Source organism: Scyliorhinus torazame, chromosome 22 (assembly GCF_047496885.1).
Source record: "Scyliorhinus torazame isolate Kashiwa2021f chromosome 22, sScyTor2.1, whole genome shotgun sequence".
NCBI classification, from domain to species: Eukaryota; Metazoa; Chordata; class Chondrichthyes; order Carcharhiniformes; family Scyliorhinidae; genus Scyliorhinus; species Scyliorhinus torazame.
This window is the reverse complement of record NC_092728.1, coordinates 32,260,612-32,285,040: the sequence shown is the minus strand read 5'-3', so window position 1 is coordinate 32,285,040 and position 24,429 is coordinate 32,260,612.

Here is a 24,429-nt window from a genome sequence, read left to right as displayed (position 1 = left end):
AAATCACTTTTGTTCCACAATGAATGCCTGGCAAAAAATACTTAATTGTGATGCAAGCCGTTCTGAAACTAATCGGCAAATTACTCAAAATGCTTAACTCGCGGAGAAAATCACTTTTGTTCCACAATGAATGTCTGGCAAAAAGTAGTTAATTCTGATGCAAGACGTTCTGAAACGAATCGGCAAATTACTCAAAATGTTTAACTCGCCAGGAAAATCACTTTTTTCCCACAATGAATGTCTGGCAAAAAATAGTTAATTTCGATGCAAGCCGTTCTGAAACCAATCGGAAAATTACTCAACATGCCGAGAAAATCACTATTTCCCCACAATGAATGTCTGGCAAAAAATGGTAAATTTCAATGCAAGCTGTTCTGAAACCAATCGGCAAATTACTCAAAATGCTTAACTCGCCGAGAAAATCACTTTTGTTCCACAATGAATGGCTGGCAAAAATAGTTAATTTCGATGCAAGCCGTTCTGAAACCAATCGGCAAATTACTCAAAATGCTTAACTCGCCGACAAAATCACTTTTGTTCCACAATGAATGCCTGGCAAAAAATGGTAAATTTCAATGCAAGCCGTTCTGAAACCAATCGGCAAATTACTCAAAATGCTTAACTCGCCGAGAAAATCACTTTTGTTCCACAATGAATGTCTGGCAAAAAATAGTAAATTTCAATGCAAGACTTTCTGAAACCAATCGGCAAATTACTCAAAATGCTTAACTCGCCGAGAAAATCAGTTTTTTCCCACAACAAATGTCTGGCAAAAAATAGTAAATTCCAATGCAAGCCGTTCTGAAACCAATCGGTAAATTACTCAAAATGCTTAATTCGCCGAGAAAATCACTTTTGTTCCACAAAGAATGTCTGGCAAAAAATAGTAAATTTTAATGCAAGACGTTCTGAAACCAATCGGCAAATTACTCAAAATGCTTAACTCGCCGAGAAAATCAGTTTTTTCCCACAACGAATGTCTGGCAAAAAATAGTAAATTTCAATGCAAGACGTTCTGAAACCAATCGGCAAATTACTCAAAATGCTTAACTCGCCGAGAAAATCACTTTTGTTCCACAATGAATGCCTGGCAAAAAATACTTAATTGTGATGCAAGCCGTTCTGAAACTAATCGGCAAATTACTCAAAATGCTTAACTCGCGGAGAAAATCACTTTTGTTCCACAATGAATGCCTGGCAAAAAACAGTTAATTGTGATGCAAGCCGTTCTGAAACTAATCGGCAAATTACTCAAAATGCTTAACTCGCCGAGAAAATCACATTTTCCCCACAATGAATGTCTGGCAAAAAATGGTAAATTTTTGGTTTCAGAACGTCTTGCATTAAAATTTACTATTTCTTGCCAGACATTCATTGTGGAACAAAAGTGATTTTCTAGACGAGTTAAGCATTTTGAGTAATTTGCCGATTGTTTTCAGAAATAGTTAATTTCAATGCAAGACGTTCTGAAACCAATCGGCAAATTACTCAAAATGCTTAACTCACCGAGAAAATCACTTTTGTTCCACAATGAATGTCTGGCAAAAAATAGTTAATTTCGATGCAAGCCGTTCTGAAACCAATCGGCAAATTACTCAAAATGCTTAACTCGCCGAGTAAATCACTTTTGTTCCACAATGAATGTCTGGCAAAAATAGTAAATTACAATGCAAGCCGTTCTGAAACCAATCGGTAAATTACTCAAAATGCTTAACTCGCCGAGAAAATCAGTTTCTTTCCACAATGAATATCTGGCAAAAAATAGTTAATTTTGATGCAAGCCGTTCCGAAACCAATCGGCAAATTACTCAAAATGCTTAACTCGCAGACAAAATCACTTTTTTACCACAATGAATGGTTCGCAAAAAATAGTTAATTTCAATGCAAGACGTTCTGAAACCAAGCGGCAAATTACTTAAAATGCTTAACTCGCCGAGAAAATCACTTTCTTTCCACAATCAATGGCTGGCAAAAAATAGTAAATTTTTAATGCCAGCCGTTCTGAAACCAATCGGCAAATTACTCAAAATGCTTAACTCGCCGAGAAAATCACTTTTGTTCCACAATGAATGTCTGGCAAAAAATAGTAAATTCCAATGCAAGCCGTTCTGAAACCAATCGGTAAATTACTCAAAATGCTTAACTCGCCGAGAAAATCACTTTTGTTCCACAACGAATTTCAGGCAAAAAATAGTAAATTTCAATGCAAGACGTTCTGAAACCAATCGGCAAATTACTCAAAATGCTTAATTAGCCGAGAAAATCAGTTTCTTTCCACAATGAATGTCTGGCAAAAAATAGTTAATTGTGATGCAAGCCGTTCTGAAACCAAGCGGCAAATTACTCAAAATGCTTAACTCGCCGAGAAAATCTGTTTTTTCCCACAACGAATGTCTGGCAAAAAATAGTAAATTCCAATGCAAGCCGTTCTGAAACCAATCGGTTAATTACTCAAAATGCTTAACTCGCCGAGAAAATCACTTTTGTTCCACAACGAATGTCTGGCAAAAAATAGTAAATTTCAATGCAAGACGTTCTGAAACCAATCGGCAAATTACTCAAAATGCTTAACTCGCCGAGAAAATCACTTTTGTTCCACAATGAATGCCTGGCAAAAAATACTTAATTGTGATGCAAGCCGTTCTGAAACTAATCGGCAAATTACTCAAAATGCTTAACTCGCGGAGAAAATCACTTTTGTTCCACAATGAATGCCTGGCAAAAAACAGTTAATTGTGATGCAAGCCGTTCTGAAACTAATCGGCAAATTACTCAAAATGCTTAACTCGCCGAGAAAATCACATTTTCCCTACAATGAATGTCTGGCAAAAAATGGTAAATTTTTGGTTTCAGAACGTCTTGCATTGAAATTTACTATTTTTTGCCAGACATTCATTGTGGAACAAAAGTGATTTTCTCGACGAGTTAAGCATTTTGAGTAATTTGCCGATTGGTTGCAGAAATAGTTAATTTCAATGCAAGACGTTCTGAAACCAATCGGCAAATTACTCACAATGCTTAACTCGCCGAGAAAATCACTTTTGTTCCACAATGAATTTCTGGCAAAAAATAGTAAATTTCAATGCAAGACGTTCTGAAACCAATCCGCAAATTACTCAAAATGCTTAACTCGCCGAGAAAATCACTTTTGTTCCACAATGAATGTCTGGCAAAAAATAGTAAATTCCAATGCATGCCGTTCTGAAACCAATCGGTAAATTACTCAAAATGCTTAACAGCCGAGAAAATCAGTTTCTTTCCACAATGAATGTCTGGCAAAAAATAGTTAATTGTGATGCAAGCCGTTCTGAAACCAATCGGCAAATTACTCAAAATGCTTAACTCGCCGAGAAAATCAGTTTTTTCCCACAACAAATGTCTGGCAAAAAATAGTAAATTCCAATGCAAGCCTTTCTGAAACCAATCGGTAAATTACTCAAAATGCTTAATTCGCCGAGAAAATCACTTTTGTTCCACAAAGAATGTCTGGCAAAAAATAGTAAATTTTAATGCAAGACGTTCTGAAACCAATCGGCAAATTACTCAAAATGCTTAACTCGCCGAGAAAATCAGTTTTTTCCCACAACGAATGTCTGGCAAAAAATAGTAAATTTCAATGCAAGACGTTCTGAAACCAATCGGCAAATTACTCAAAATGCTTAACTCGCCGAGAAAATCACTTTTGTTCCACAATGAATGCCTGGCAAAAAATACTTAATTGTGATGCAAGCCGTTCTGAAACTAATCGGCAAATTACTCAAAATGCTTAACTCGCGGAGAAAATCACTTTTGTTCCACAATGAATGTCTGGCAAAAAGTAGTTAATTCTGATGCAAGACGTTCTGAAACGAATCGGCAAATTACTCAAAATGTTTAACTCGCCAGGAAAATCACTTTTTTCCCACAATGAATGTCTGGCAAAAAATAGTTAATTTCGATGCAAGCCGTTCTGAAACCAATCGGAAAATTACTCAACATGCCGAGAAAATCACTATTTCCCCACAATGAATGTCTGGCAAAAAATGGTAAATTTCAATGCAAGCTGTTCTGAAACCAATCGGCAAATTACTCAAAATGCTTAACTCGCCGAGAAAATCACTTTTGTTCCACAATGAATGGCTGGCAAAAATAGTTAATTTCGATGCAAGCCGTTCTGAAACCAATCGGCAAATTACTCAAAATGCTTAACTCGCCGACAAAATCACTTTTGTTCCACAATGAATGCCTGGCAAAAAATGGTAAATTTCAATGCAAGCCGTTCTGAAACCAATCGGCAAATTACTCAAAATGCTTAACTCGCCGAGAAAATCACTTTTGTTCCACAATGAATGTCTGGCAAAAAATAGTAAATTTCAATGCAAGACTTTCTGAAACCAATCGGCAAATTACTCAAAATGCTTAACTCGCCGAGAAAATCAGTTTTTTCCCACAACAAATGTCTGGCAAAAAATAGTAAATTCCAATGCAAGCCGTTCTGAAACCAATCGGTAAATTACTCAAAATGCTTAATTCGCCGAGAAAATCACTTTTGTTCCACAAAGAATGTCTGGCAAAAAATAGTAAATTTTAATGCAAGACGTTCTGAAACCAATCGGCAAATTACTCAAAATGCTTAACTCGCCGAGAAAATCAGTTTTTTCCCACAACGAATGTCTGGCAAAAAATAGTAAATTTCAATGCAAGACGTTCTGAAACCAATCGGCAAATTACTCAAAATGCTTAACTCGCCGAGAAAATCACTTTTGTTCCACAATGAATGCCTGGCAAAAAATACTTAATTGTGATGCAAGCCGTTCTGAAACTAATCGGCAAATTACTCAAAATGCTTAACTCGCGGAGAAAATCACTTTTGTTCCACAATGAATGCCTGGCAAAAAACAGTTAATTGTGATGCAAGCCGTTCTGAAACTAATCGGCAAATTACTCAAAATGCTTAACTCGCCGAGAAAATCACATTTTCCCCACAATGAATGTCTGGCAAAAAATGGTAAATTTTTGGTTTCAGAACGTCTTGCATTAAAATTTACTATTTCTTGCCAGACATTCATTGTGGAACAAAAGTGATTTTCTAGACGAGTTAAGCATTTTGAGTAATTTGCCGATTGTTTTCAGAAATAGTTAATTTCAATGCAAGACGTTCTGAAACCAATCGGCAAATTACTCAAAATGCTTAACTCACCGAGAAAATCACTTTTGTTCCACAATGAATGTCTGGCAAAAAATAGTTAATTTCGATGCAAGCCGTTCTGAAACCAATCGGCAAATTACTCAAAATGCTTAACTCGCCGAGTAAATCACTTTTGTTCCACAATGAATGTCTGGCAAAAATAGTAAATTACAATGCAAGCCGTTCTGAAACCAATCGGTAAATTACTCAAAATGCTTAACTCGCCGAGAAAATCAGTTTCTTTCCACAATGAATATCTGGCAAAAAATAGTTAATTTTGATGCAAGCCGTTCCGAAACCAATCGGCAAATTACTCAAAATGCTTAACTCGCAGACAAAATCACTTTTTTACCACAATGAATGGTTCGCAAAAAATAGTTAATTTCAATGCAAGACGTTCTGAAACCAAGCGGCAAATTACTTAAAATGCTTAACTCGCCGAGAAAATCACTTTCTTTCCACAATCAATGGCTGGCAAAAAATAGTAAATTTTTAATGCCAGCCGTTCTGAAACCAATCGGCAAATTACTCAAAATGCTTAACTCGCCGAGAAAATCACTTTTGTTCCACAATGAATGTCTGGCAAAAAATAGTAAATTCCAATGCAAGCCGTTCTGAAACCAATCGGTAAATTACTCAAAATGCTTAACTCGCCGAGAAAATCACTTTTGTTCCACAACGAATTTCAGGCAAAAAATAGTAAATTTCAATGCAAGACGTTCTGAAACCAATCGGCAAATTACTCAAAATGCTTAATTAGCCGAGAAAATCAGTTTCTTTCCACAATGAATGTCTGGCAAAAAATAGTTAATTGTGATGCAAGCCGTTCTGAAACCAAGCGGCAAATTACTCAAAATGCTTAACTCGCCGAGAAAATCTGTTTTTTCCCACAACGAATGTCTGGCAAAAAATAGTAAATTCCAATGCAAGCCGTTCTGAAACCAATCGGTTAATTACTCAAAATGCTTAACTCGCCGAGAAAATCACTTTTGTTCCACAACGAATGTCTGGCAAAAAATAGTAAATTTCAATGCAAGACGTTCTGAAACCAATCGGCAAATTACTCAAAATGCTTAACTCGCCGAGAAAATCACTTTTGTTCCACAATGAATGCCTGGCAAAAAATACTTAATTGTGATGCAAGCCGTTCTGAAACTAATCGGCAAATTACTCAAAATGCTTAACTCGCGGAGAAAATCACTTTTGTTCCACAATGAATGCCTGGCAAAAAACAGTTAATTGTGATGCAAGCCGTTCTGAAACTAATCGGCAAATTACTCAAAATGCTTAACTCGCCGAGAAAATCACATTTTCCCTACAATGAATGTCTGGCAAAAAATGGTAAATTTTTGGTTTCAGAACGTCTTGCATTGAAATTTACTATTTTTTGCCAGACATTCATTGTGGAACAAAAGTGATTTTCTCGACGAGTTAAGCATTTTGAGTAATTTGCCGATTGGTTGCAGAAATAGTTAATTTCAATGCAAGACGTTCTGAAACCAATCGGCAAATTACTCACAATGCTTAACTCGCCGAGAAAATCACTTTTGTTCCACAATGAATTTCTGGCAAAAAATAGTAAATTTCAATGCAAGACGTTCTGAAACCAATCCGCAAATTACTCAAAATGCTTAACTCGCCGAGAAAATCACTTTTGTTCCACAATGAATGTCTGGCAAAAAATAGTAAATTCCAATGCATGCCGTTCTGAAACCAATCGGTAAATTACTCAAAATGCTTAACAGCCGAGAAAATCAGTTTCTTTCCACAATGAATGTCTGGCAAAAAATAGTTAATTGTGATGCAAGCCGTTCTGAAACCAATCGGCAAATTACTCAAAATGCTTAACTCGCCGAGAAAATCTGTTTTTTCCCACAACGAATGACTGGCAAAAAATAATAAATTCCAATGCAAGCCGTTCTGAAACCAATCGGTAAATTACTCAAAATGCTTAACTCGCCGAGAAAATCACTTTTGTTCCACAATGAATGTCTGGCAAAAAATAGTAAATTTCAATGCAAGACGTTCTGAAACCAATCGGCAAATTACTCAAAATGCTTAACTCGCCGAGAAAATCACTTTTGTTCCACAACGAATTTCAGGCAAAAAATAGTAAATTTCAATGCAAGACGTTCTGAAACCAAACGGCAAATTACTCAAAATGCTTAATTAGCCGAGAAAATCAGTTTCTTTCCACAATGAATGTCTGGCAAAAAATAGTTAATTTCAATGCAAGCCGTTCTGAAACCAATCGGCAAATTACTCAAAATGCTTAACTCGCCGAGAAAATCAGTTTTTCCCCACAACGAATGTCTGGCAAAAAATAGTAAATTTCAATGCAAGACGTTCTGAAACCAATCGGCAAATTACTCAAAATGCTTAACTCGCCGAGAAAATCACTTTTTTCCCACAATGAATGTCTGGCAAAAAATAGTTAATTTTGATGCAAGCCGTTCTGAAACCAATCGGCAAATTACTCAAAATGATTAACTAGCCTAGAAAATCACATTTTCCCCACAATGAATGGTTCGCAAAAAATAGTAAATTCCAATGCAAGCCGTTCTGAAACCAATCGGTTAATTACTCAAAATGCTTAACTCGCCGAGAAAATCACTTTTGTTCCACAACGAATGTCTGGCAAAAAATAGTAAATTTCAATGCAAGACGTTCTGAAACCAATCGGCAAATTACTCAAAATGCTTAACTCGCCGAGAAAATCACTTTTGTTCCACAATGAATGCCTGGCAAAAAATACTTAATTGTGATGCAAGCCGTTCTGAAACTAATCGGCAAATTACTCAAAATGCTTAACTCGCGGAGAAAATCACTTTTGTTCCACAATGAATGCCTGGCAAAAAGCAGTTAATTGTGATGCAAGCCGTTCTGAAACTAATCGGCAAATTACTCAAAATGCTTAACTCGCCGAGAAAATCACATTTTCCCTACAATGAATGTCTGGCAAAAAATGGTAAATTTTTGGTTTCAGAACGTCTTGCATTGAAATTCACTATTTTTTGCCAGACATTCATTGTGGAACAAAAGTGATTTTCTCGACGAGTTAAGCATTTTGAGTAATTTGCCGATTGGTTGCAGAAATAGTTAATTTCAATGCAAGACGTTCTGAAACCAATCGGCAAATTACTCACAATGCTTAACTCGCCGAGAAAATCACTTTTGTTCCACAATGAATTTCTGGCAAAAAATAGTAAATTTCAATGCAAGACGTTCTGAAACCAATCCGCAAATTACTCAAAATGCTTAACTCGCCGAGAAAATCACTTTTGTTCCACAATGAATGTCTGGCAAAAAATAGTAAATTCCAATGCATGCCGTTCTGAAACCAATCGGTAAATTACTCAAAATGCTTAACAGCCGAGAAAATCAGTTTCTTTCCACAATGAATGTCTGGCAAAAAATAGTTAATTGTGATGCAAGCCGTTCTGAAACCAATCGGCAAATTACTCAAAATGCTTAACTCGCCGAGAAAATCTGTTTTTTCCCACAACGAATGTCTGGCAAAAAATAATAAATTCCAATGCAAGCCGTTCTGAAACCAATCGGTAAATTACTCAAAATGCTTAACTCGCCGAGAAAATCACTTTTGTTCCACAATGAATGTCTGGCAAAAAATAGTAAATTTCAATGCAAGACGTTCTGAAACCAATCGGCAAATTACTCAAAATGCTTAACTCGCCGAGAAAATCACTTTTTTCCCACAATGACTGTCTGGCAAAAAATAGTTAATTTTGATGCAAGCCGTTCTGAAACCAATCGGCAAATTACTCAAAATGCTTAACTCGCCGAGAAAATCAGTTTTTCCCCACAACGAATGTCTGGCAAAAAATAGTAAATTTCAATGCAAGGCGTTCTGAAACCAATCGGCAAATTACTCAAAATGCTTAACTCGCCGAGAAAATCAGTTTTTCCCCACAACGAATGTCTGGCAAAAAATAGTAAATTTCAATGCAAGGCGTTCTGAAACCAATCGGCAAATTACTCAAAATGCTTAACTCGCCGAGAAAATCACTTTTTTCCCACAATGAATGTCTGGCAAAAAATAGTTAATTTTGATGCAAGCCGTTCTGAAACCAATCGGCAAATTACTCAAAATGATTAACTAGCCTAGAAAATCACATTTTCCCCACAATGAATGGTTCGCAAAAAATAGTAAATTCCAATGCAAGCCGTTCTGAAACCAATCGGTTAATTACTCAAAATGCTTAACTCGCCGAGAAAATCACTTTTGTTCCACAACGAATGTCTGGCAAAAAATAGTAAATTTCAATGCAAGACGTTCTGAAACCAATCGGCAAATTACTCAAAATGCTTAACTCGCCGAGAAAATCACTTTTGTTCCACAATGAATGCCTGGCAAAAAATACTTAATTGTGATGCAAGCCGTTCTGAAACTAATCGGCAAATTACTCAAAATGCTTAACTCGCGGAGAAAATCACTTTTGTTCCACAATGAATGCCTGGCAAAAAGCAGTTAATTGTGATGCAAGCCGTTCTGAAACTAATCGGCAAATTACTCAAAATGCTTAACTCGCCGAGAAAATCACATTTTCCCTACAATGAATGTCTGGCAAAAAATGGTAAATTTTTGGTTTCAGAACGTCTCGCATTGAAATTCACTATTTTTTGCCAGACATTCATTGTGGAACAAAAGTGATTTTCTCGACGAGTTAAGCATTTTGAGTAATTTGCCGATTGGTTGCAGAAATAGTTAATTTCAATGCAAGACGTTCTGAAACCAATCGGCAAATTACTCACAATGCTTAACTCGCCGAGAAAATCACTTTTGTTCCACAATGAATTTCTGGCAAAAAATAGTAAATTTCAATGCAAGACGTTCTGAAACCAATCCGCAAATTACTCAAAATGCTTAACTCGCCGAGAAAATCACTTTTGTTCCACAATGAATGTCTGGCAAAAAATAGTAAATTCCAATGCATGCCGTTCTGAAACCAATCGGCAAATTACTCAAAATGCTTAACTCGTCGGGAAAATCACTTTTCCCCCCACAATGAATGTCTGGCAAAAAATAGTAAATTCCAATGCAAGCCGTTCTGAAACCAATCGGTAAATTACTCAAAATGCTTTATTCCCCGAGAAAATCAGTTTCTTTTCACAATGAATGTCTGGCAAAAAATAGTCAATTTCATGCAAGCCGTTCTGAAACCAATCGGCAAATTACTCAAAATGCTTATCTCGCCGAGAAAATCACTTTTGTTCCACAATGAATGTTTGGCAAAAAATAGTTAATTTCAATGCAAGCCGTTCTGTAACCAATTGATAAATTACTCAAAATGCTTTACTCGCCGAGAAAATCAGTTTCTTTTCACAATGAATGTCTGGCAAAAAATAGTTAATTTCAATGCAAGGCGTTCTGAAACCAATCGGCAAATTACTCAAAATGCTTAACTCGCCGAGAAAATCACTTTTTTCCCCACAATGAATGTCTGGCAAATAATAGTTAATTTTGATGCAAGCCGTTCTGAAACCAATCGGCAAATTACTCAAAATGATTAACTAGCCTAGAAAATCACTTTTTCCCCACAATGAATGGTTCGCAAAAAATAGTTAATTTCAATGCAAGCCGTTCTGAAACGAATCGGCAAATTACTCAAAATGCTTAACTCGCCGAGAAAATCACTTTTGTTCCACAATGAATGTCTGGCAAAAAATAGTAAATTCGAATGCAAGCCGTTCTGAAACCAATCGATAAATTACTCAAAATGCTTTACTCGCCGAGAAAATCAGTTTCTTTTCACAATGAATGTCTGGCAAAAAATAGTTAATTTCAATGCAAGCCGTTCTGAAACCAATCGGCAAATTACTCAAAATGCTTATCTCGCCAAGAAATTCACTTTTGTTCCACAATGAATGTCTGGCAAAAAATAGTTAATTTCAATGCAAGACGTTCTGAAACCAATCGGCAAATTACTCAAAATGCTTAACTCGCCGAGAAAATCACTTTTGTTCCACAATGAATGCCTGGCAAAAAATAGTTAATTGTGATGCAAGCCGTTCTGAAAACAATCGGCAAATTACTGAAAATGCTTAACTCGCCGGGAAAATCACTTTTCCCCCCACAATGAATGTCTGGCAAAAAATAGTAAATTCCAATGCAAGCCGTTCTGAAACCAATCGGTAAATTACTCCAAATGCTTTATTCCCCGAGAAAATCAGTTTCTTTTCACAATGAATGTCTGGCAAAAAATAGTTAATTTCATGCAAGCCGTTCTGAAACCAATCGGCAAATTACTCAAAATGCTTATCTCGCCGAGAAAATCACTTTTGTTCCACAATGAATGTTTGGCAAAAAATAGTTAAGTTCAATGCAAGCCGTTCTGAAACCAATTGATAAATTACTTAAAATGCTTTACTCGCCGAGAAAATCAGTTTCTTTTCACAATGAATGTCTGGCAAAAAATAGTTAATTTCAATGCAATCCGTTCTGAAACCAATCGGCAAATTACTCAAAATGCTTAACTCGCCGAGAAAATCACTTTTGTTCCACAATAAATGTCTGGCAAAAAATAGTAAATTCGAATGCAAGCCGTTCTGAAACCAATCGGCAAATTACTCAAAATGCTTAACTCGCCGAGAAAATCACTTTTGTTCCACAGTGACTGTCTGGCAATAAATAGTTAATTGTGATGCAAGCCGTTCTGAAACCAATCGGCAAATTACTCAAAATGCTTAACTCGCCGGGAAAATCACTTTTCCCCCCCACAATGAATGTCTGGCAAAAAATAGTAAATTCCAATGCGAGCCGTTCTGAAACCAATCGGTAAATTACTCAAAATACTTTATTCGCCGAGAAAATGAGTTTCTTTTCACAATGAATGTCTGGCAAAAAATAGTTAATTTCATGCAAGCCGTTCTGAAACAAATCGGCAAATTACTCAAAATGCTTATCTCGCCGAGAAAATCACTTTTGTTCCACAATGAATGTTTGGCAAAAAATAGTTAATTTCAATGCAAGCCGTTCTGAAACCAATTGATAAATTACTCAAAATGCTTTACTCGCCGAGAAAATCAGTTTCTTTTCACAATGAATGTCTGGCAAAAAATAGTTAATTTCAATGCAAGCCGTTCTGAAACCAATCGGCAAATTACTCAAAATGCTTAACTCGCCGAGAAAATCAGTTTCTTTCCACAATGAATGTCTGGCAAAAAATAGTTAATTTTGATGCAAGCCGTTCTGAAACCAATCGGCAAATTACTCAAAATGCTTAACTCGCCGAGAAAATCACTTTTGTTCCACAATGAATGTCTGGCAAAAAATAGTTAATTTCGATGCAAGCCGTTCTGAAACCAATCGGCAAATTACTCAAAATGCTTAACTCGCCGCGAAAATCACTTTTGTTCCACAATGAATGTCTGGCAAAAAATATTAAATTCCAATGCAAGACGTTCTGAAACCAATCGGTAAATTACTCAAAATGCTTAACTCGCCGAGAAAATCAGTTTCTTTCCACAATGAATGTCTGGCAAAAAATAGTTAATTTTGATGCAAGCCGTTCTGAAACGAATCGGCAAATTACTCAAAATGCTTAACTCGCCGAGAAAATCACTTTTGTTCCACAATGAATTTCTGGCAAAAAATAGTAAATTTCAATGCAAGACGTTCTGAAACCAATCCGCAAATTACTCAAAATGCTTAACTCGCCGAGAAAATCACTTTTGTTCCACAATGAATGCCTGGCAAAAAATACTTAATTGTGATGCAAGCCGTTCTGAACCCAATCAGCAAATTACTCAAAATGCTTAACTTGCCGAGAAAATCACTTTTGTTCCACAATGAATGTCTGGCAAAAAATAGTAAATTTTAATGCAAGACGTTCTGAAACCAATCGGCAAATTACTCAAAATGCTTAACTCGCCGAGAAAATCACTTTTGTTCCACAATGAATGCCTGGCAAAAAATAGTTAATTGTGATGCAAGCCGTTCTGAAACTAATCGGCAAATTACTCAAAATGCCGAGAAAAAACTCGCCGAGAAAATCACATTTTCCCTACAATGAATGTCTGGCAAAAAATGGTAAATTTTTTGTTTCAGAACGTCTTGCATTGAAATTTACTATTTTTTGCCAGACATTCATTGTGGAACAAAAGTGATTTTCTCGACGAGTTAAGCATTTTGAGTAATTTGCCGACGGGTTGCAGAAATAGTTAATTTCAATGCAAGACGTTCTGAAACCAATCGGCAAATTACTCACAATGCTTAACTCGCCGAGAAAATCACTTTTGTTCCACAATGAATTTCTGGCAAAAAATAGTAAATTTCAATGCAAGACGTTCTGAAACCAATCCGCAAATTACTCAAAATGCTTAACTCGCCGAGAAAATCACTTTTGTTCCACAATGAATGTCTGGCAAAAAATAGTAAATTCCAATGCATGCCGTTCTGAAACCAATCGGTAAATTACTCAAAATGCTTAACAGCCGAGAAAATCAGTTTCTTTCCACAATGAATGTCTGGCAAAAAATAGTTAATTGTGATGCAAGCCATTCTGAAACCAATCGGCAAATTACTCAAAATGCTTAACTCGCCGAGAAAATCACTTTTGTTCCACAATGAATGTATTGCAAAAAATAGTAAATTTCAATGCAAGACGTTCTGAAACCAATCGGCAAATTACTCAAAATGCTTAACTCGCCGAGAAAATCTGTTTTTTCCCCACAACGAATGTCTGGCAAAAAATAATAAATTCCAATGCAAGCCGTTCTGAAACCAATCGGTAAATTACTCAAAATGCTTAACTCGCCGAGAAAATCACTTTTGTTCCACAATGAATGTCTGGCAAAAAATAGTAAATTTCAATGCAAGACGTTCTGAAACCAATCGGCAAATTACTCAAAATGCTTAACTCGCCGAGAAAATCACTTTTTTCCCACAATGACTGTCTGGCAAAAAATAGTTAATTTTGATGCAAGCCGTTCTGAAACCAATCGGCAAATTACTCAAAATGCTTAACTCGCCGAGAAAATCAGTTTTTCCCCACAACGAATGTCTGGCAAAAAATAGTAAATTTCAATGCAAGGCGTTCTGAAACCAATCGGCAAATTACTCAAAATGCTTAACTCGCCGAGAAAATCAGTTTTTCCCCACAACGAATGTCTGGCAAAACATAGTAAATTTCAATGCAAGGAGTTCTGAAACCAATCGGCAAATTACTCAAAATGCTTAACTCGCCGAGAAAATCACTTTTTTCCCCACAATGAATGTCTGGCAAAAAATAGTTAATTTTGATGCAAGCCGTTCTGAAACCAATCGGCAAATTACTCAAAATGATTAACTAGCCTAGAAAATCACTTTTTCCCCACAATGAATGGTTCGCAAAAAATAGTTAATTTCAATGCAAGCCGTTCTGAAACGAATCGGCAAATTACTCAAAATGCTTAACTCGCCGAGAAAATCACTTTTGTTCCACAATGAATGTCTGGCAAAAAATAGTAAATTCGAATGCAAGCCGTTCTGAAACCAATCGATAAATTACTCAAAATGCTTTACTCGCCGAGAAAATCAGTTTCTTTTCACAATGAATGTCTGGCAAAAAATAGTTAATTTCAATGCAAGCCGTTCTGAAACCAATCGGCAAATTACTCAAAATGCTTATCTCGCCAAGAAATTCACTTTTGTTCCACAATGAATGTCTGGCAAAAAATAGTTAATTTCAATGCAAGACGTTCTGAAACCAATCGGCAAATTACTCAAAATGCTTAACTCGCCGAGAAAATCACTTTTGTTCCACAATGAATGCCTGGCAAAAAATAGTTAATTGTGATGCAAGCCGTTCTGAAAACAATCGGCAAATTACTCAAAATGCTTAACTCGCCGGGAAAATCACTTTTCCCCCCACAATGAATGTCTGGCAAAAAATAGTAAATTCCAATGCAAGCCGTTCTGAAACCAATCGGTAAATTACTCAAAATGCTTTATTCCCCGAGAAAATCAGTTTCTTTTCACAATGAATGTCTGGCAAAAAATAGTTAATTTCATGCAAGCCGTTCTGAAACCAATCGGCAAATTACTCAAAATGCTTATCTCGCCGAGAAAATCACTTTTGTTCCACAATGAATGTTTGGCAAAAAATAGTTAATTTCAATGCAAGCCGTTCTGAAACCAATTGATAAATTACTCAAAATGCTTTACTCGCCGAGAAAATCAGTTTCTTTTCACAATGAATGTCTGGCAAAAAATAGTTAATTTCAATGCAAGCCGTTCTGAAACCAATCGGCAAATTACTCAAAATGCTTATCTCGCCGAGAAAATCACTTTTGTTCCACAATGAATGCCTGGCAAAAAATAGTTAATTGTGATGCAAGCCGTTCTGAAACCAATCGGCAAATTACTCAAAATGCTTAACTCGCCGGGAAAATCACTTTTCCCCCCACAATGAATGTCTGGCAAAAAATGGTAAATTTCAATGCAAGCCGTTCTGAAACCAATCGGCAAATTACTCAAAATGCTTAACTCGCCGTGAAAATCACTTTTGTTCCACAATGAAGGTCTGGCAAAAAATAATAAATTTCAATGCAAGCCGTTCTGAAACCAATCGGCAAATTACTCAAAATGCTTAACTCGCCGAGAAAATCACTTTTGTTCCACAATGAATGTCTGGCAAAAAATAGTTAATATCGATGCAAGCCGTTCTGAAACCAATCGGCAAATTACTCAAAATGCTTAACTCGCCGCGAAAATCACTTTTGTTCCACAATGAATGTCTGGCAAAAAATATTAAATTCCAATGCAAGACGTTCTGAAACCAATCGGTAAATTACTCAAAATGCTTAACTCGCCGAGAAAATCAGTTTCTTTCCACAATGAATGTCTGGCAAAAAATAGTTAATTTTGATGCAAGCCGTTCTGAAACGAATCGGCAAATTACTCAAAATGCTTAACTCGCCGAGAAAATCACTTTTGTTCCACAATGAATTTCTGGCAAAAAATAGTAAATTTCAATGCAAGACGTTCTGAAACCAATCCGCAAATTACTCAAAATGCTTAACTCGCCGAGAAAATCACTTTTGTTCCACAATGAATGTCTGGCAAAAAATAGTAAATTCCAATGCATGCCGATCTGAAACCAATCGGTAAATTGCTCAAAATGCTTAATAGCCGAGAAAATCAGTTTCTTTCCACAATGAATGTCTGACAAAAAATAGTTAATTGTGATGCAAGCCGTTCTGAAACCAATCGGCAAATTACTCAAAATGCTTAACTCGCCGAGAAAATCACTTTTGTTCCACAATGAATGTCTGGCAAAAAATAGTAAATTTCAATGCAAGACGTTCTGAAACCAATCGGCAAATTACTCAAAATGCTTAACTCGCCGAGAAAATCTGTTTTTTCCCACAACGAATGTCTGGCAAAAAATAGTAAATTCCAATGCAAGCCGTTCTGAAACCAATCGGTAAATTACTCAAAATGCTTAACTCGCCGAGAAAATCACTTTTGTTCCACAATGAATGTCTGGCAAAAAATAGTAAATTTCAATGCAAGACGTTCTGAAACCAATCGGCAAATTACTCAAAATGCTAAACTCGCCGAGAAAATCAGTTTTTCCCCACAACGAATGTCTGGCAAAAAATAGTAAATTTCAATGCAAGACGTTCTGAAACCAATCGGCAAATTACTCAAAATGCTTAACTCGCCGAGAAAATCACTTTTTTCCCACAATGAATGTCTGGCAAAAAATAGTTAATTTTGATGCAAGCCGTTCTGAAACCAATCGGCAAATTACTCAAAATGCTTAACTCGCCGAGAAAATCACTTTTGTTCCACAACGAATGTCTGGCAAAAAATAGTAAATTTCAATGCAAGACGTTCTGAAACCAATCGGCAAATTACTCAAAATGCTTAACTCGCCGAGAAAATCACTTTTTTCCCACAATGACTGTCTGGCAAAAAATAGTTAATTTTGATGCAAGCCGTTCTGAAACCAATCGGCAAATTACTCAAAATGCTTAACTCGCCGAGAAAATCAGTTTTTCCCCACAACGAATGTCTGGCAAAAAATAGTAAATTTCAATGCAAGGCGTTCTGAAACCAATCGGCAAATTACTCAAAATGCTTAACTCGCCGAGAAAATCAGTTTTTCCCCACAACGAATGTCTGGCAAAACATAGTAAATTTCAATGCAAGGCGTTCTGAAACCAATCGGCAAATTACTCAAAATGCTTAACTCGCCGAGAAAATCACTTTTTTCCCCACAATGAATGTCTGGCAAAAAATAGTTAATTTTGATGCAAGCCGTTCTGAAACCAATCGGCAAATTACTCAAAATGATTAACTAGCCTAGAAAATCACTTTTTCCCCACAATGAATGGTTCGCAAAAAATAGTTAATTTCAATGCAAGCCGTTCTGAAACGAATCGGCAAATTACTCAAAATGCTTAACTCGCCGAGAAAATCACTTTTGTTCCACAATGAATGTCTGGCAAAAAATAGTAAATTCGAATGCAAGCCGTTCTGAAACCAATCGATAAATTACTCAAAATGCTTTACTCGCCGAGAAAATCAGTTTCTTTTCACAATGAATGTCTGGCAAAAAATAGTTAATTTCAATGCAAGCCGTTCTGAAACCAATCGGCAAATTACTCAAAATGCTTATCTCGCCAAGAAATTCACTTTTGTTCCACAATGAATGTCTGGCAAAAAATAGTTAATTTCAATGCAAGACGTTCTGAAACCAATCGGCAAATTACTCAAAATGCTTAACTCGCCGAGAAAATCACTTTTGTTCCACAATGAATGCCTGGCAAAAAATAGTTAATTGTGATGCAAGCCGTTCTGAAAACAATCGGCAAATTACTCAAAATGCTTAACTCGCCGGGAAAATCACTTTTCCCCCCACAATGAATGTCTGGCAAAAAATAGTAAATTCCAATGCAAGCCGTTCTGAAACCAATCGGTAAATTACTCAAAATGCTTTATTCCCCGAGAAAATCAGTTTCTTTTCACAATGAATGTCTGGCAAAAAATAGTTAATTTCATGCAAGCCGTTCTGAAACCAATCGGCAAATTACTCAAAATGCTTATCTCGCCGAGAAAATCACTTTTGTTCCACAATGAATGTTTGGCAAAAAATAGTTAATTTCAATGCAAGCCGTTCTGAAACCAATTGATAAATTACTCAAAATGCTTTACTCGCCGAGAAAATCAGTTTCTTTTCACAATGAATGTCTGGCAAAAAATAGTTAATTTCAATGCAAGCCGTTCTGAAACCAATCGGCAAATTACTCAAAATGCTTATCTCGCCGAGAAAATCACTTTTGTTCCACAATGAATGCCTGGCAAAAAATAGTTAATTGTGATGCAAGCCGTTCTGAAACCAATCGGCAAATTACTCAAAATGCTTAACTCGCCGGGAAAATCACTTTTCCCCCCACAATGAATGTCTGGCAAAAAATGGTAAATTTCAATGCAAGCCGTTCTGAAACCAATCGGCAAATTACTCAAAATGCTTAACTCGCCGTGAAAATCACTTTTGTTCCACAATGAAGGTCTGGCAAAAAATAATAAATTTCAATGCAAGCCGTTCTGAAACCAATCGGCAAATTACTCAAAATGCTTAACTCGCCGAGAAAATCACTTTTGTTCCACAATGAATGTCTGGCAAAAAATAGTTAATTTCGATGCAAGCCGTTCTGAAACCAATCGGCAAATTACTCAAAATGCTTAACTCGCCGCGAAAATCACTTTTGTTCCACAATGAATGTCTGGCAAAAAATATTAAATTCCAATGCAAGACGTTCTGAAACCAATCGGTAAATTACTCAAAATGCTTAACTCGCCGAGAAAATCAGTTTCTTTCCACAATGAATGTCTGGCAAAAAATAGTTAATTTTGATGCAAGCCGTTCTGAAACGAATCGGCAAATTACTCAAAATGCTTAACTCGCCGAGAAAATCACTTTTGTTCCACAATGAATTTCTGGCAAAAAATAGTAAATTTCAATGCAAGACGTTCTGAAACCAATCCGCAAATTACTCAAAATGCTTAACTCGCCGAGAAAATCACTTTTGTTCCACAATGAATGTCTGGCAAAAAATAGTAAATTCCAATGCATGCCGATCTGAAACCAATCGGTAAATTACTCAAAATGCTTAATAGCCGAGAAAATCAGTTTCTTTCCACAATGAATGTCTGACAAAAAATAGTTAATTGTGATGCAAGCCGTTCTGAAACCAATCGGCAAATTACTCAAAATGCTTAACTCGCCGAGAAAATCACTTTTGTTCCACAATGAATGTCTGGCAAAAAATAGTAAATTTCAATGCAAGACGTTCTGAAACCAATCGGCAAATTACTCAAAATGCTTAACTCGCCGAGAAAATCTGTTTTTTCCCACAACGAATGTCTGGCAAAAAATAGTAAATTCCAATGCAAGCCGTTCTGAAACCAATCGGTAAATTACTCAAAATGCTTAACTCGCCGAGAAAATCACTTTTGTTCCACAATGAATGTCTGGCAAAAAATAGTAAATTTCAATGCAAGACGTTCTGAAACCAATCGGCAAATTACTCAAAATGCTAAACTCGCCGAGAAAATCAGTTTTTCCCCACAACGAATGTCTGGCAAAAAATAGTAAATTTCAATGCAAGACGTTCTGAAACCAATCGGCAAATTACTCAAAATGCTTAACTCGCCGAGAAAATCACTTTTTTCCCACAATGAATGTCTGGCAAAAAATAGTTAATTTTGATGCAAGCCGTTCTGAAACCAATCGGCAAATTACTCAAAATGATTAACTAGCCTAGAAAATCACTTTTTCCCCACAATGAATGGTTCGCAAAAAATAGTAAATTCCAATGCAAGCCGTTCTGAAACCAATCGGTAAATTACTCAAAATGCTTAACTCGCCGAGAAAATCACTTTTGTTCCACAATGAATGTCTGGCTAAAAATAGTTAATTTTCATGCAAGACGTTCTGAAAACAATCGGCAAATTACTCAAAATGCTTAACTCGCCGGGAAAATCACTTTTCCCCCACAATGAATGTCTGGCAGAAAATAGTAAATTCCAATGCAAGCCGTTCTGAAACCAATCGGTAAATTACTCAAAATGCTTTATTCGCCGAGAAAATCAGTTTCTTTTCACAATGAATGTCTGGCAAAAAATAGTTAATTTCATGCAAGCCGTTCTGAAACCAATCGGCAAATTACTCAAAATGCTTATCTCGCCGAGAAAATCACTTTTGTTCCACAATGAATGTTTGGCAAAAAATAGTTAATTTCAATGCAAGCCGTTCTGAAACCAATTGATAAATTACTCAAAATGCTTTACTCGCCGAGAAAATCAGTTTCTGTTCACAATGAATGTCTGGCAAGAAATAGTTAATTTCAATGCAAGCCGTTCTGAAACCAATCGGCAAATTACTCAAAATGCTTAACTCGCCGAGAAAATCACTTTTGTTCCACAATGAATGCCTGGCAAAAAATAGTAAATTCGAATGCAAGCCGTTCTGAAACCAATCGATAAATTACTCAAAATGCTTTACTCGCCGAGAAAATCAGTTTCTTTTCACAATGAATGTCTGGCAAAAAATAGTTAATTTCGATGCAAGCCGTTCTGAAACCAATCGGCAAATTACTCAAAATGCTTATCTCGCCAAGAAAATCACTTTTGTTCCACAATGAATGTCTGGCAAAAAATAGTTAATTTCAATGCAAGACGTTCTGAAACCAATCGGTAAATTAGTCAAAATGCTTAACTCGCCGAGAAAATCACTTTTGTTCCACAATGAATGTCTGGCAAAAAATAGTTAATTGTGATGCAAGCCGTTCTGAAACCAATCGGCAAATTACTCAAAATGCTTAACTCGCCGGGAAAATCACTTTTCCCCCCCCACAATGAATGTCTGGCAAAAAATAGTAAATTCCAATGCGAGCCGTTCTGAAACCAATCGGTAAATTACTCAAAATACTTTATTCGCCGAGAAAATCAGTTTTTTTTCACAATGAATGTCTGGCAAAAAATAGTTAATTTCATGCAAGCCGTTCTGAAACCAATCGGCAAATTACTCAAAATGCTTATCTCGCCGAGAAAATCACTTTTGTTCCACAATGAATGTTTGGCAAAAAATAGTTAATTTCAATGCAAGCCGTTCTGAAACCAATTGATAAATTACTCAAAATGCTTTACTCGCCGAGAAAATCAGTTTCTTTTCACAATGAATGTCTGGCAAAAAATAGTTAATTTCAATGCAAGCCGTTCTGAAACCAATCGGCAAATTACTCAAAATGCTTATCTCGCCGAGAAAATCACTTTTATTCCACAATGAATGCCTGGCAAAAAATAGTTAATTGTGATGCAAGCCGTTCTGAAACCAATCGGCAAATTACTCAAAATGCTTAACTCGCCGGGAAAATCACTTTTCCCCCCACAATGAATGTCTGGCAAAAAATAGTAAATTTCAATGCAAGCCGTTCTGAAACCAATCGGCAACTTACTCAAAATGCTTAACTGGCCGAGAAAATCACTTTTGTTCCACAATGAATGGCTGGCAAAAAATAGTAAATTTCAATGCAAGCCGTTCTGAAACCAATCGGCAAATTACTCAAAATGATTAACTCGCCGAGAAAATCACTTTTTCCCCACAATGAATGCCTGGCCAAAAAATGGTAAATTTCAATGCAAGCCGTTCTGAAACCAATCGGCAAATTACTCAAAATGCTTAACTCGCCGTGAAAAGCACTTTTGTTCCACAATGAATGTCTGGCAAAAAATAGTTAATTTCAATGCAAGCCGTTCTGAAACCAATCGGCAAATTACTCAAAATGCTTAACTCGCCGAGAAAATCACTTTTGTTCCACAATGAATGCCTGGCAAAAAATAGTAAATTCGAATGCAAGCCGTTCTGAAACCAATCGATAAATTACTCAAAATGCTTTACTCGCCGAGAAAATCAGTTTCTTTTCACAATGAATGTCTGGCAAAAAATAGTTAATTTCGATGCAAGCCGTTCTGAAACCAATCGGCAAATTACTCAAAATGCTTATCTCGCCAAGAAAATCACTTTTGTTCCACAATGAATGTCTGGCAAAAAATAGTTAATTTCAATGCAAGACGTTCTGAAACCAATCGGTAAATTAGTCAAAATGCTTAACTCGCCGAGAAAATCACTTTTGTTCCACAATGAATGTCTGGCAAAAAATAGTTAATTGTGATGCAAGCCGTTCTGAAACCAATCGGCAAATTACTCAAAATGCTTAACTCGCCGGGAAAATCACTTTTCCCCCCCACAATGAATGTCTGGCAAAAAATAGTAAATTCCAATGCGAGCCGTTCTGAAACCAATCGGTAAATTACTCAAAATACTTTATTCGCCGAGAAAATCAGTTTTTTTTCACAATGAATGTCTGGCAAAAAATAGTTAATTTCATGCAAGCCGTTCTGAAACCAATCGGCAAATTACTCAAAATGCTTATCTCGCCGAGAAAATCACTTTTGTTCCACAATGAATGTTTGGCAAAAAATAGTTAATTTCAATGCAAGCCGTTCTGAAACCAATTGATAAATTACTCAAAATGCTTTACTCGCCGAGAAAATCAGTTTCTTTTCACAATGAATGTCTGGCAAAAAATAGTTAATTTCAATGCAAGCCGTTCTGAAACCAATCGGCAAATTACTCAAAATGCTTATCTCGCCGAGAAAATCACTTTTATTCCACAATGAATGCCTGGCAAAAAATAGTTAATTGTGATGCAAGCCGTTCTGAAACCAATCGGCAAATTACTCAAAATGCTTAACTCGCCGGGAAAATCACTTTTCCCCCCACAATGAATGTCTGGCAAAAAATAGTAAATTTCAATGCAAGCCGTTCTGAAACCAATCGGCAACTTACTCAAAATGCTTAACTGGCCGAGAAAATCACTTTTGTTCCACAATGAATGGCTGGCAAAAAATAGTAAATTTCAATGCAAGCCGTTCTGAAACCAATCGGCAAATTACTCAAAATGATTAACTCGCCGAGAAAATCACTTTTTCCCCACAATGAATGCCTGGCCAAAAAATGGTAAATTTCAATGCAAGCCGTTCTGAAACCAATCGGCAAATTACTCAAAATGCTTAACTCGCCGTGAAAAGCACTTTTGTTCCACAATGAATGTCTGGCAAAAAATAGGAAATTTCAATGCAAGCCGTTCTGAAACCAATCGGCAAATTACTCAAAATGCTTAACTCGCCGAGATAATCTGTTTTTTCCCACAACGAATGTCTGGCAAAAAATAGTAAATTCCAATGCAAGCCGTTCTGAAACCAATCGGTAAATTACTCAAAATGCTTAACTCGCCGAGAAAATCACTTTTGTTCCACAATGAATGTCTGGCAAAAAATAGTAAATTTCAATGCAAGACGTTCTGAAACCAATCGGCAAATTACTCAAAATGCTTAACTCGCCGAGAAAATCAGTTTTTCCCCACAACGAATGTCTGGCAAAAAATAGTAAATTTCAATGCAAGACGTTCTGAAACCAATCGGCAAATTACTCAAAATGCTTAACTCGCCGAGAAAATCACTTTTTTCCCACAATGAATGTCTGGCAAAAAATAGTTAATTTTGATGCAAGCCGTTCTGAAACCAATCGGTAAATTACTCAAAATGCTTAACTCGCCGAGAAAATCACTTTTGTTCCACAATGAATGTCTGGCAAAAAATAGTAAATTTCAATGCAAGACGTTCTGAAACCAATCGGCAAATTACTCAAAATGCTTAACTCGCCGAGAAAATCAGTTTTTCCCCACAACGAATGTCTGGCAAAAAATAGTAAATTTCAATGCAAGACGTTCTGAAACCAATCGGCAAATTACGCAAAATGCTTAACTCGCCGAGAAAATCACTTTTGTTCCACAATGAATGTCTGGCAAAAAATAGTAAATTTCAATGCAAGACGTTCTGAAACCAATCGGCAAATTACTCAAAATGCTAAACTCGCCGAGAAAATCAGTTTCTTTTCACAATGAATGTCTGGCAAAAAATAGTTAATTTCAATGCAAGCCGTTCTGAAACCAATCGGCAAATTACTCAAAATGCTTAACTCGCCGAGAAAATCACTTTTGTTCCACAATGAATGCCTGGCAAAAAATAGTAAATTCGAATGCAAGCCGTTCTGAAACCAATCGATAAATTACTCAAAATGCTTTACTCGCCGAGAAAATCAGTTTCTTTTCACAATGAATGTCTGGCAAAAAATAGTTAATTGTGATGCAAGCCGTTCTGAAACCAATCGGCAAATTACTCAAAATGC